The sequence below is a fragment of the Mobula hypostoma genome, chromosome 27, assembly GCF_963921235.1.
Source record: "Mobula hypostoma chromosome 27, sMobHyp1.1, whole genome shotgun sequence".
Classification (NCBI taxonomy): Eukaryota; Metazoa; Chordata; class Chondrichthyes; order Myliobatiformes; family Myliobatidae; genus Mobula; species Mobula hypostoma.
This window is the reverse complement of record NC_086123.1, coordinates 34,645,872-34,658,651: the sequence shown is the minus strand read 5'-3', so window position 1 is coordinate 34,658,651 and position 12,780 is coordinate 34,645,872. Positions and strand designations below refer to the sequence as shown.

Here is a 12,780-nt window from a genome sequence, read left to right as displayed (position 1 = left end):
GGACAGTGTTGTAGTCATCAACAGTAAAAAGTTCATAATTTTAATAACGCGAGCATAAATGATTCTTAGTTTTACAAGCGTTCATGAGTCCAACTTCAAAAAGCTGACAAATGTTGTCAGTGCCACACAAAGTACCTAAACATATTACATCCCTGATCCAAATCCATCGTCAGACAGTTAAATCACCACAGTGACAATTTGAGGTTGGTGTTATAGGCTCATTTTTCACAACTAAATATCAGGAACACAACACACATTCAGCATTAAGCCAAGTATCTTTACGGATATTAAACTGATATTCAGCTAATGGACTTGCATTTATTTTGTTATGTATTACTTACAGGTGCCTTCATTCCGAAGGGTTGCATTTAAGAAATAAGTGGAAATATATTTAATTGGATTTATACAACAACTTGACAAACTATAATGTGGCAGAAACAAACACTGATTAGCATTTTGATTATAATGTACTCTTTTCATTATAAAAATATCAATTGGCCCATAACATAGCTAATACATAGATGTAGAATGAAACTGAAACACCGATCAAATTGTTGTCAACATGTTAGGAGAGCAAGTAGAAATAAAACTCCCAAGATCTCCACTGCCAGTAATTATCCAGTGACAGTCTAGCGAGTTGCATATAGAAAGCTAGCCCAAGAGTGACACTGGTGCATTCCAGCAGCAAATAATCTGTCAGGATCTAGATTTATTGAAGAAGAACCTAAAAGCAAAATATTGCATAACTTGGATATCTATAGTAAAAACAGAAAATACTGGAAACACTCAGAGAAAAACAATTAACACTTCAGACTGATGAACCTTCATAAGATCTGATCAGTTAGAAATTGTACAAGTCTTACATTGTAGAGAAGCTGGAAGTGCTCGTCCACTGCAGACTTCCTATTTGGTTCTCTCTTGCCTCTTTCTCAGCAATGTAAAAATACAAGCACTGGAAGAGCATGAGGTATACTCAAATCTATGCTTGAAAAATAGCCATTTAGTTCAGATGCCAGGTGCGAGTGAAAAAAAAAATCAAGTATTATTGCCATACAGAGAATAAAATTGGTAAAATGAATGAAGAATAATGAACCATTAGTTTACTGGAAGGACAGTGATAGTAAGAGTTGCTCAGTCCTTTTTGCTTGGTCCTTTTGTTTCAGTACATTTTCCCCCAAATAAACCTAGCGTTTAATTCTATTCAGGAAGGCACTAGACATCACTACAGTCTCCCAGCCAGAATATAAGGAATGGCAGCTTGAGTTAGCCAGATTGTGCTTGAGCCTACTTTGCAGATCATTAAAGTAATGACTTATCTGATCTTGCCCTCAGCTCTACTTTTCTGCATTTTCCCCACAACCATTGTCTTCCTTACGCAACAAAAAAATTCCTTGTCATTCTTAAATGTATCCAAGTGCTCATCCCTCCACTGCTTTCTAGGACGAGAATAATGCTCTTCTGTGAGAAGAAATTTCTTCTCACCTCACTTCTTTGTCAATCTTTATCCCAATATTTGAAAATTCCCCTCATGAAAGGAAAAATCCACTCAACATTTACCTTGTGTAATCCCCTCAAAATTTTATATATTTCAATAGTATAGTACCACATAAATAACTTCTCCAGGGACAACAAAAAATTTTGAATAAATTTAATGAAGATAGCTTAAAGTGAACTGTCATTTATGCCTTAAAAACCTCTTTTCAGGAAATAAACTTGGAAAATAAGAACACCATTACCCCTGCTCAGACCGGTTTCTCTATTGAAACACAACCATAAGTGGCCATCCACTCCAGTACTTACAACTGCTTCCTCAATATCACTTTGGCATTAAGCAATATATCTACCTCGCTCACTAATATACTTAATGATTTAATATGCACCGCTATGTGGTAGAGAATTCCACAGGCTCACCACCTTCTGGATGAAGAAGTTTCTTTTGACTATTGTTCTAAAGGGCATGCCTCTTTCCCTAGGTTGTGGACCATTAGTTCTGAAATCTCTATCAGTCAGCAGCATCCTTCCTGTAACTGATTTTTTTTTTCTGGAATTGAATATAGGCCAAACAACATAATGCCCTTTGTACATCAGCCCTTCCATCCAATGAATCAGTCCAGTACATTTTCATTACACTCGCTCTATAGTAAGAACATCCATTTTCAGAGACCAAAACTGTATTCAGACTTCCAGACGGGGAAGACATTATTGCTTCTGTACTCAAATCCGAGATGTCTGTGATCTCTGTATGGTACATTAACTGTATTCAAGTTTCAGTCTACAATTAATTGGTAGCAAAACTCCCCACAATATCATATATCCTAGTAAAATATTGAGAAGATTCTCAGTTTTGTGACTATGCTGCAGGAACTCATTGATCCAGCAGATGGCAGCAACTTGTCCATTTCATTGCGTGACTAACTGAATCAAAACCATTGAGGGAATAAGTACAATTATAATATACTGTAGGCAACACCTTTATGCTTAAGAATATACTGCTCACCATTCAAAGTATTAAATTTCTACTCCATTAATATTGTGTAAGTGCAGCATAGCCATCAATAATGTTTTTTTTTAGTAAAAGGAAACATATCACCATTCATTGCATGAACTTTAGTCCAACACATCTTAGGTATTCACTTAAAAGATTAAACACATCTCCAAGTATTTACCCAGTAGTGACACCTCAGGATCAGGTTCCTAGGCCTTACCAGCTATTCCAACTGTGACAAATGGTTCATATTTCCCTCCTGCTGTTATTCTGCACCTGTTGTTTCCCATGTCCCATTACCAGTAATTACGTCTTACATCAGTCACTGCAGGCCTCCCTCCATCTTACTGCAGACTTTATTCCTTGCTTTTCATCTGTCCCCACTACTGCTAAAAGTCATTAAATCTATAACAGCTTCCTGGCCAGATGGAAAAGACGTCAACACAAAACAGTAATTTGTTTTCATCTCACCTGCTGAGTGCAGTACTTTTTTTTAATATAGATTTCCAGCTTCCATATTTCGTTTTTAATGAGACCAGATTAATATTGGATGTGTAAATGTGAAACAGCCTCTATTTTGAAAGCAAACATTTTGACCTTCATTATATATTTCTAATCTCCACATTTATTAACCTTAAATCCTCTGTTCAGTTTGCTCACTTTTTTTGCTGTTTGGCACTCAACTTCAAAGACAAAGAGAAAACTTAACTATTTAAACTTGCTACATCTTTAAGTATTAAATAAGCTACTCCAAAAACCACAATAGCAATGAGTTCAAAATTGATTACTGCAGCATCACATCGGTTAAAGCTAGTTAGATCCTGTCTGTAATAACATACAAGTCAAGATTATCGTCATTTATACCACTAGATGAGACAATGTTTCTCCAGATCAGGATGTAAAACACAGTAGCACACAAAACACAGAATAACTAGGGAAAATAAAAATTACACCTACATAGATAAACAAAGTCCACAAATTAAATAGTGTAGGGTGCAGTATAAATTATCCAGTGACACGTCAAATGTGATGTGGCAGGGAGTTCAGAAGCCTAATAACCTGAGGGAAGAAGCCGTTTCCCATCCTGATCTTTCTTGTCTTTATGCATCAGAGTTTCCTCCTTTACAGTACAATGTCAGAGGATGCTGGTTGGATGGGTGGAATGACACTTGATAATACTAAGGGCCCTGCCTCTGCAGTGTTCCTGATAACTCCCCTTGATGGATGGTAGAAAGATCCCTATGATCCTCTCAGTCCTTCGTACAGACTTCTGGTCTGATGCTCTGCTGCTCCCATGCCAGAAGATGCAGCTTGTCAGAATGCTCTTCATGTCTTAATGGTGCTTCTGTAAAATTCAATTAAGATGGGATGGGGTGGGGTGGGAGGGGACCTTGCTTGCCTCAATCTGCTGAGGAAGTGGAGGCGCTGCTGTGCCTTCTAATTCAGGGAGGTGAGAGGGGGACCAGGCAATATAGATGTATATATTCTAAGAGAAAACAAGATAAAATAACAAGAGCACATGAAAACAAAGTGTGAAAATAAATGGAAAGAGATTACTTTCTCAACAATTGGTGCCCTTGTAGACTATTGATGAAATTGCTTAAATGGCAAGTTAAAGGAAAATCATTTTAAAACTTTAATATGCTATTTGCCTCTCCTATGGAAACATTTTATTGTACATTTTTGATAACTTAAAGCAGTATTTATTTGCTTCCTGCTTCACCAAAATCTTTCAACTGATTTGACAGGGAAAGTAGCGCTTTGATAAAGGATTGCGGTCAACATTCAGCAACTGCACTAAAAGCAGAATGGAAGGGACGGAAGAAACCTGTAGTGAAAACAGAAAATGCTGGGAATTCTCAACAAAGATCAACAAGAACTGAAAGCAATTTTTACAGCTTACAAACACAAGAGACTGGGAAAGGAATTAACAGCAGATGGCCACTTTCTAGGGCACGAACCAATAAACGGGGACAAAGTCAAAAAAAGGAATGATAATCAGTAACAAACAAAAAAACAGTCCAAGGTTCAGTTTCTAAAAAGTAGTACAAGTTCTCTACAGCAACCTTTTTTGATGCCATGGACCCCTACCATTAACTAGGGGGTTGCTGGACCCCAGCTTGGGAATCCCTGCTCTACAGGTATTGCAAAGTCAAAGTCCAGTTTGAAAAACAGCAAGGGGGCGTCACGTGATGACGTGGGATTGAGACGTGTAAATCCAGCTCTCCCGCAACAAATCAGTAAAGTACCGTTTAAACAAAACAAAGTTAATAAATATTTTCTGAAAACTATTTATAAACTTTGTAAGACTACTTTACGATATGCCTCCTAAACCCGCGAGAGGGGAAGAAAAAAGGGCCTACTGCAACGATGGAGCCTCGGACTCAGGTTGGATCTCCTTCGGTAGAACAGGGAGCAATGGTTGTGGTAACGGGTTCTTCGAAGAAGGCACCAGAAATGCGCATGCGCAAAGAAGAGCGCATGCGCAAATCGACACAACGCAAACTACAAGAACCGACAGCCACTGCAAATGAAAATGACTCAGAGTCAGAATTGGATTCTGCAGAGAACACAGATGAAGAAGAGGAGGAAGAATTGGAAGCGATTGGAAGTAAAGGAGATGATAGAGACATAAGAGAGGCTATATTGCAATTAACGGCTGAACTAAGAAAAGTAAGTTAAGAGCTTAGAGATACGAAGATGTGCTATAATAAAGTTATGGAAAGGCAGGACAAAATGGATAAGAAGCTTCAAAAGATGGAAAGAGCAATGGGGCATATGAATGATAGAGTGGGAAAAACAGAAAATGATTTGCTTGTCTGGAACTCGGAAAGAAATCGACTCTTGGAGAAAGTGGACATGTTGGAAAATTTCAGTAGACATAATAATATTAAAATTGTTGGTCTTAAAGAAGGTACGAAGGGAGAAAAACCAATAGAATTTTTTCAAAAATGGATCCCGGATGTTTTGCAAATGGAAGAGGAGGTTCGACCAACTGAAATTGAGCGGGCACATAGAGCTCTAAGACCAAAACCAAAAGATGACCAATATCCATGATCGATTTTAATAAAATTCTTAAGATTTCAAGACAAGGAAAGGATTCTACAGGCAGCTGCTCGAGCTGCCAAGGATAGAAAAGGGCCATTGATAATTAAAGGGAACAAAGTTTTTTTCTACCCTGATATAAGTTATGAACTTTTGAAGAGAAGGAAGAAATTTAATCCAGTGAAAAAAACCCTATGGGATCATGGTTATCAATTTATACTGTGTTATCCTGCAACCTTGAAGATTTTTTTGCCTGGTGGAGAAAAAAGATTTTTTGATGACTACCCGAAAGCAGAGCAGTTTGTGCGAGATTCTCTGAATATTCACCAGATACAAGAACAAATCCAGGGGAGCGAGATAGATTGAAGATGAAGATTGGGTTAAAGAATGGACTTGTTGGATTTTTGAAGCTGGATGAATGTATAAATATATCATTAATTATACGAGGGGGGTAAGAAAGGTTAAAACTGGAGGAATATTAGTTGGGAATAGTAACATTAATTTTGCCTATATATATATATAATTTTTTTTTGTTGCGAGAGAGCTGGAAGAAGCACTGATCGATTGCTACGCTAATCATGTGTGCAAGCGTGGCTTTTGCCACGACCCGTAAAATGGAGGGGGGTAGTGTTGTGTATCTTTTCATTCACAACATTAGTGGGGGGGTATTTTGTTTTTTCTTTTTTTGTATTCTTTCTATCTTTTCTTTTCGCCTGGAAGGTTGGGAGGGAAACACATAGCAACATGGTGAAGTTTAAAGAGATTCCCCAAGGAACTATGAGAGTTGAGAAGATAAGTAATGTTTTAGATTGGACTAACTTTGTTAAGAATAATGACTAATTTATTGAATTTTTTGAGTTTTAATGTTAATGGGCTTAATGGACCAGTGAAAAGAAAAAGAATCTTAACATATTAAAAAAATGAAGATAGATTTAGCTTTTTTTTACAGGAAACGCACCTAACAGAAACAGAACATCAGAAACTAAAGAGAGATTGGGTGGAAAGTGTTGTTGCGGCTTCACTTAATTCAAAAGCGAGGGGAGTAGCAATTTTGATCAATAAAACATTACCAATTAGAATACAAAATGTAATAACTGATTCTGCGGGGAGATATGTGATTATACATTGTCAACTTTTTTCTGAATTATGGACTTTTATGAATATTTATGCACCAAACGAAAATGATGCAAACTTCATACAAGAAGCTTTTCTGAATTTGGCGGATGCACATGAAAAAATATTAATTGGAGGAGACTTTAATTTTTGCTTACACCCAGTCTTAGATAGATCAACCAAGGCTGTTATAAAATCGAAGGTAGTAAATTTAACTTTATCATTGATGAAGGATTTAAATTTGATTGATATATGGAGAAGAATCAATCCTAAAGAAAGAGACTATTCGTTCTACTCCCATAGACATAAAACTTACTCAAGGATAGATTTGTTTCTATTATCAATGCATATTCAACACAGAGTGAAAAATATGAAATATAAAGCAAGAATATTATTAAGATCATTCCCCTTTATTAATGACAATAATAATGGCTGATAAGGAAGAAGTGGCTTATAGATGGAGATTTAATTCAACATTATTAAAACATCAAGATTTCTGTGATTTTATGAAAAAGCAGATTCAATTTTTTTTTGGATACAAATTTTCATTCAGTGGATGATAAATTTATATTATGGGATGCGATGAAAGCATATCTTAGGGGCCAGATAATAAGTTATACGTCTAAAATTAAGAAAGAATATATGGCAGAACCAGATCAATTGGAAAAAGAGATTACAAAAATAGAAAAAGAATCTCAAAGATATATGTCAGAAGAAAAACGAAGACAACTTGTTAATAAGAAGTTACAATATAATACGCTTCAGACATATAGAACGGAAAAAGCAATTATAAGAACTAAACAAAGGTATTATGAGTTAGGTGAGAGAGCACATAAAATTCTTGCCTGGCAGTTGAAAACAGAACAAGCTTCCAAAACAATAAATGCAATTAGAACAAGGGCAAATAAAATATCTTATAAACCTCTTGAAATAAATGAAACTTTTAAAAATTTCTATTCTGAATTATATCAATCAGAATCCCAAAATGATGTTAATGAGATAGAAAGGTTTTTAATCACAAATTTCTCTTCCAAAATTGAATTTGGAAGAACAGAAGGGATTAGATATGCCTTTTACATTAAAAGAAGTTGAAGAAGCTTTAGGATCACTCCAAAGTAATAAATCTCCAGGAGAAGATGGTTTTCCACCTGAATTTTATAAAAAATTTAAAGATTTATTATTTCCTCTTTTTATGGAACTAATACGTCAAGCAGAAAAAATACATAAACTTCCAGAATCTTTTTCAACAGCGATTGTAATAGTGCCAAAAAAAGACAGAGACCCTATGAAACCAACATCATACAGGCCTATTTCTTTATTGAATACAGATTATAAAATAATAGCAAAAATTTTATCGAATAGATTATCTAAATATTTACCAAAATTAATACATATGGATCAAACAGGATTTATTAAAAATAGACAATTGGCAGATAATGTAACCCAGCTACTCAGTATAATTCATTTGGCACAAAAAAGGGATGAGAAGAGTATAGCAGTAGCTTTGAATGCAGAAAAAGCATTTGATAGATTAGAATGGGATTTTTTATTTAAAGTATTAGAAAAATATGGGTTAGGAACATCTTTTATAAATTGGATTAAAACTTTAAATTCTAACCCTAAAGCTAAAGTAGTGACAAATTCTCAAATTTCAACACCATTCCAGTTAAAAAGGTCAGCTAGACAAGGTTGTCCATTATCACCTGCTTTATTTGTACTGGCGATAGAGCCATTAGCAGAACTAATCAGAATTGATCCAGATATTATGGGTTTTAGAGTTAATCAGGAGGAATATAAAATTAATCTTTTTGCCGATGATGTTTTGATCTATTTAACAAACCCACAACATTCGTTACATAAACTATCTTCTAGATTGGATGAATATGGGAAGGTATCAGGTTACAAAATAAATTGGGATAAAAGTGAAATTTTACCTCTTACTAAAGGAGACTATAGTCAATGTCGATTAGTAACCCAATTTAGATGGCCGGTAAATGGTATAAAGTATTTAGGTATAAGACTTGATAATGATGTAAAGAATTTATATAAATTTAATTATTTACCATTGTTGAAAAAAATTCAAGAAGATTTTGACAGATGGATGATACTACCAATAACATTAGTAGGTAGAGTCAATGTTGTAAAAATGAATATATTTCCTAGATTACAGTATTTGTTTCAAACATTACCAATACAATTGCCACAGTAATTTTTTCAAGAGTTAAATAAATGTGTGAGAAAATATCTTTGGAAAGGTAAAATGTCAAGAATATCATTGGAAAAATTGACATGTAAATTTAGGTTAGGAGGGTTACAACTTCCAAACTTTAAAAACTATTATAAAGCAAATCAACTTAGATTTATTGCATCTTTCTTCGATGATCAAAAACCAGCATGGATTAAAATAGAACTAGATAAGATAGGAGAAAATAGACCTGAAGATTTTATATATAAATGGGAATCTAAATGGATACAGGAAAAGAAAGAATCTCCTATATTAACACATTTGATTGATTTATGGAATAAGATAAATGATGATAATGAAACACAGAAATCTCTATTAGCAAGTAGACCTTTGTTTCAAAACAGACTTATTCCTTTTACAATGGACAATCAACTTTTATATAATTGGTACCAAAAAGGGATTAAATTTATAGGAGATTGTTTTGAACGAGGTATATTGATGTCATTTGAACAATTAAAGGATAAATATAAAATATCTAATAATACTTTCTTTTGTTACTTTCAATTAAGGGCTTACTTAAAAGGTAAGTTGGGTCAAACAATGTTTTTGCCAAAACCTAATGAAATTGAAATTTTAATTCAAAAAGGGAAAATTAAAAAAATTATTTCTTGTATGTATAATTTGATTCAAGAACAGACAATTAAACAAGGAACCCATAAGTCAAAGCAAAAATGGGAAACAGATTTGAATATTAATATTGATGAAACAAATTGGTCAAGACTCTGTCTTGACAGTATGACAAATACAATAAATGTTCGACTTAGATTAGTACAATATAATTTTTTACACCAATTATATATTACACCACAAAAAATAAATAGATTAAATTCAAATCTATCTGATAAATGCTTTCGGTGTAATCAAGAAATTGGTACTTTTTTACATTCTACTTGGTCTTGTTTTAAAATTCAACCCTTTTGGATAAATTTAAGAGTCTTATTGGAACAAATTACTGGAACTCAACTTCCACATAACCCTGTATTATTTCTATTAGGTGATATTGAAGGGATAAAACCGAAACTTAAATTGAATAAATATCAGAAAGAATTTATAAAAATTGCATTGGCAGTAGCTAAGAAGACTATAGCAGTTACTTGGAAATCTGATTCGTATTTAAGTATGGATCGTTGGAATAATGAAATGGCTAGTTCTATTCCACTCGAAAAAATTACTTATAATTTAAGAGATAAATATGTAACATTTTTGAATATTTGGCGCCCTTATTTACAAAAGATAGGATGGCATATTTAAGTGCTCCAATAAAGACCTTGGTCCCTTGGGGAAAGTAACGAATAATTAAACCAAATTTATTTTGAATCCCATGGAGCATGTGGAAACCTTCCAATACTCAGGCGGTTCTTTTCTTTTTTCTCTCTTTCTTTCTTTTTAGGTAGGTCTATATATATGGGGGGGGGGAAGGTTAAGGGGAGGGGGGAGGGTAGGTTTTATCTTTTCATGTATTCTTTTTGAAAACTCAATAAAAATTATATTTAAAAAAAAGAAAAACAGCAGCACCACAGACAAAACATTGCATTGAAGAATATAAATTATGCAATTTTGTACGAGAACAAAAGTAGAACAGAAAAAGGTTCATTGTGTTGCTATACAGAGGTAGGATTTAGAATTTTAGGGTGAATAAGTCTAATTCTTGAAGGGATAGCATAAAGCTGAGAGGGGTGAGGTTTAAAGGAGATTTACTAAGTCCATCCCCTCATTACCTCCATGCTTTCTCACACACGGTGGAAACTGCTATGAATGTGCTGTCAAAGAAAGTGGTGAAAGCAGATACAACAGCAACATTTTAGGAGCCATTTAGACAGGAACAAGAACAGGAGAGAATGGAGGGAGATGGGCTAAATTGGTATTGCCATCATAGCTGTTACAGACATCATAGGTGGAAAGAACTTTTCCTGTGTTATTCTGTGCGCTGTGCAAATTGACAATGATATATTTGACCAATTTGGCACTTCAGTTTCACAGGTCAGCAAAAATACCCTCAGACCAGAAAATAGAGAACAAAAACTACACTTGAGAGCAAGCTCCATTTCACACTATCCCACTTCCTATTAATGTAGAACATGGTGTAAAAACATGCACTACTCTGTAGTAATAGGCACCAAATCCAAAATTATACTACAAAGATTATAAAATAATTCAACAATTTCATTAAGTTGGTCCAAAGTACAAAAACTAAAAGTGTAAATAATAATGTCTTGTGTTTTCAGTGCTTTGTTAAAATTCCTTTATAAAGCCGATAGATATGTTAATAGTGAAATTACATTTGTAACAAGTGTGAATCAAACAACTGGTATGGACAGCAATCAATTCATTATAAATGAGAAAAATAACAATCTGCTGGGGAATCTCAGCAGGTAAAACAGCATCTTTGTAGGGAAAGGAATGTTTGCACTTTACAACAAAAAACAATCTGTTGGAGGAACATTAACAACAGGAATTCTGCAGATGCTGGAAATTCAAGCAACACACATCAAAGTTGCTGGTGAACGCAGCAGGCCAGGCAGCATCTCTAGGAAGAGGTACGGTCGACGTTTCAGGCCGAGACCCTTCGTCAGGACTAACTGAAGGAAGAGTGAGTAAGGGATTTGAAAGTTGGAGGGGGAGATCCAAAATGATAGGAGAAGACAGGAGGGGGAGGGATGGAGCCAAGAGCTGGACAGGTGATTGGCAAAAGGGATATGAGAGGTTCATGGGACAGGAGGTCCGGGAAGAAAGACAAGGGGGGGGGGGTGACCCAGAGGATGGGCAAGAGGTATATTCAGAGGGACAGAGGGAGAAAAAGGAGAGTGAGAGAAAGAATGTGTGCATAAAAATGAGTAACAGATGGGGTACGAGGGGGAGGTGGGGCCTTAGCGGAAGTTAGAGAAGTCGATGTTCATGCCATCAGGTTGGAGGCTACCCAGACGGAATATAAGGTATTGTTCCTCCAACCTGAGTGTGGCTTCATCTTTACAGTAGAGGAGGCCGTGGATAGACATGTCAGAATGGGAATGGGATGTGGAATTAAAATGTGTGGCCACTGGGAGATCCTGCTTTCTCTGGCGGACAGAGCGTAGATGTTCAGCAAAGCGGTCTCCCAGTCTGCGTCGGGTCTCGCCAATATATAAAAGGCCACATCGGGAGCACCGGACGCAGTATATCACCCCAGTCGACTCAAAGGTGAAGTGCTGCCTCACCTGGAAGGACTGTTTGGGGCCATTTGGACTATTCCTCTTCTCACCCTGTATCTTGCAAAAACGCTATCCCCTTCTCGCAATTCCTCCGTCTCCGCCACATCTGCTCTCAGGATGAGGCTTTTCATTCTAGGACGAGGGAGATGTCTTCCTTTTTTAAAGAAAGGGGCTTCCCTTCCTCCACTATCAACTCTGCTCTTAAACGCATCTCCCCCATTTCATGTACATCTGCTCTCACTCCATCCTCCCGCCACCCCACTAGGAATAGGGTTCCCCTGGTCCTCACCTACCACCCCACCAGCCTCCGGGTCCAACATATTATTCTCCGTAACTTCCGCCACCTCCAACGGGATCCCACCACTAAGCACATCTTTCCCTCCCCGCCTCTCCCTGCATTCCGCAGGGATCGCTCCCTACACAACTCCCTTGTCCATTCGTCCCCCCCATCCCTCCCCACTGATCTTATCCGTGTAAGCGGAACAAGTGCTACACATGCCCTTACACTTCCTCCCTTACCACCATTCAGGGCCCCAAACAGTCCTTCCAGGTGAGGCAACACTTCACCTGTGAGTCGACTGGGGTGATATACTGCGTCGGTGCTCCCGATGTGGCCTTTTATATATTGGCGAGACCCAACGCAGACTGGGAGACCACTTTGCTGAACATCTACGCTCTGTCCGCCAGAGAAAGCAGGATCTCCC

The 12,780-nt window shown here is 36.4% G+C and overlaps 1 protein-coding gene across 14 annotated transcripts in view; it reads right to left on the bottom strand.

Moving 5' to 3' along the window:
* Window positions 1–12,780, bottom strand: part of git2a (G protein-coupled receptor kinase interacting ArfGAP 2a) — a 120,285-nt gene that overhangs the window by 58,250 nt on the left and 49,255 nt on the right. The gene's annotated exons all lie outside the window — the stretch shown is intronic.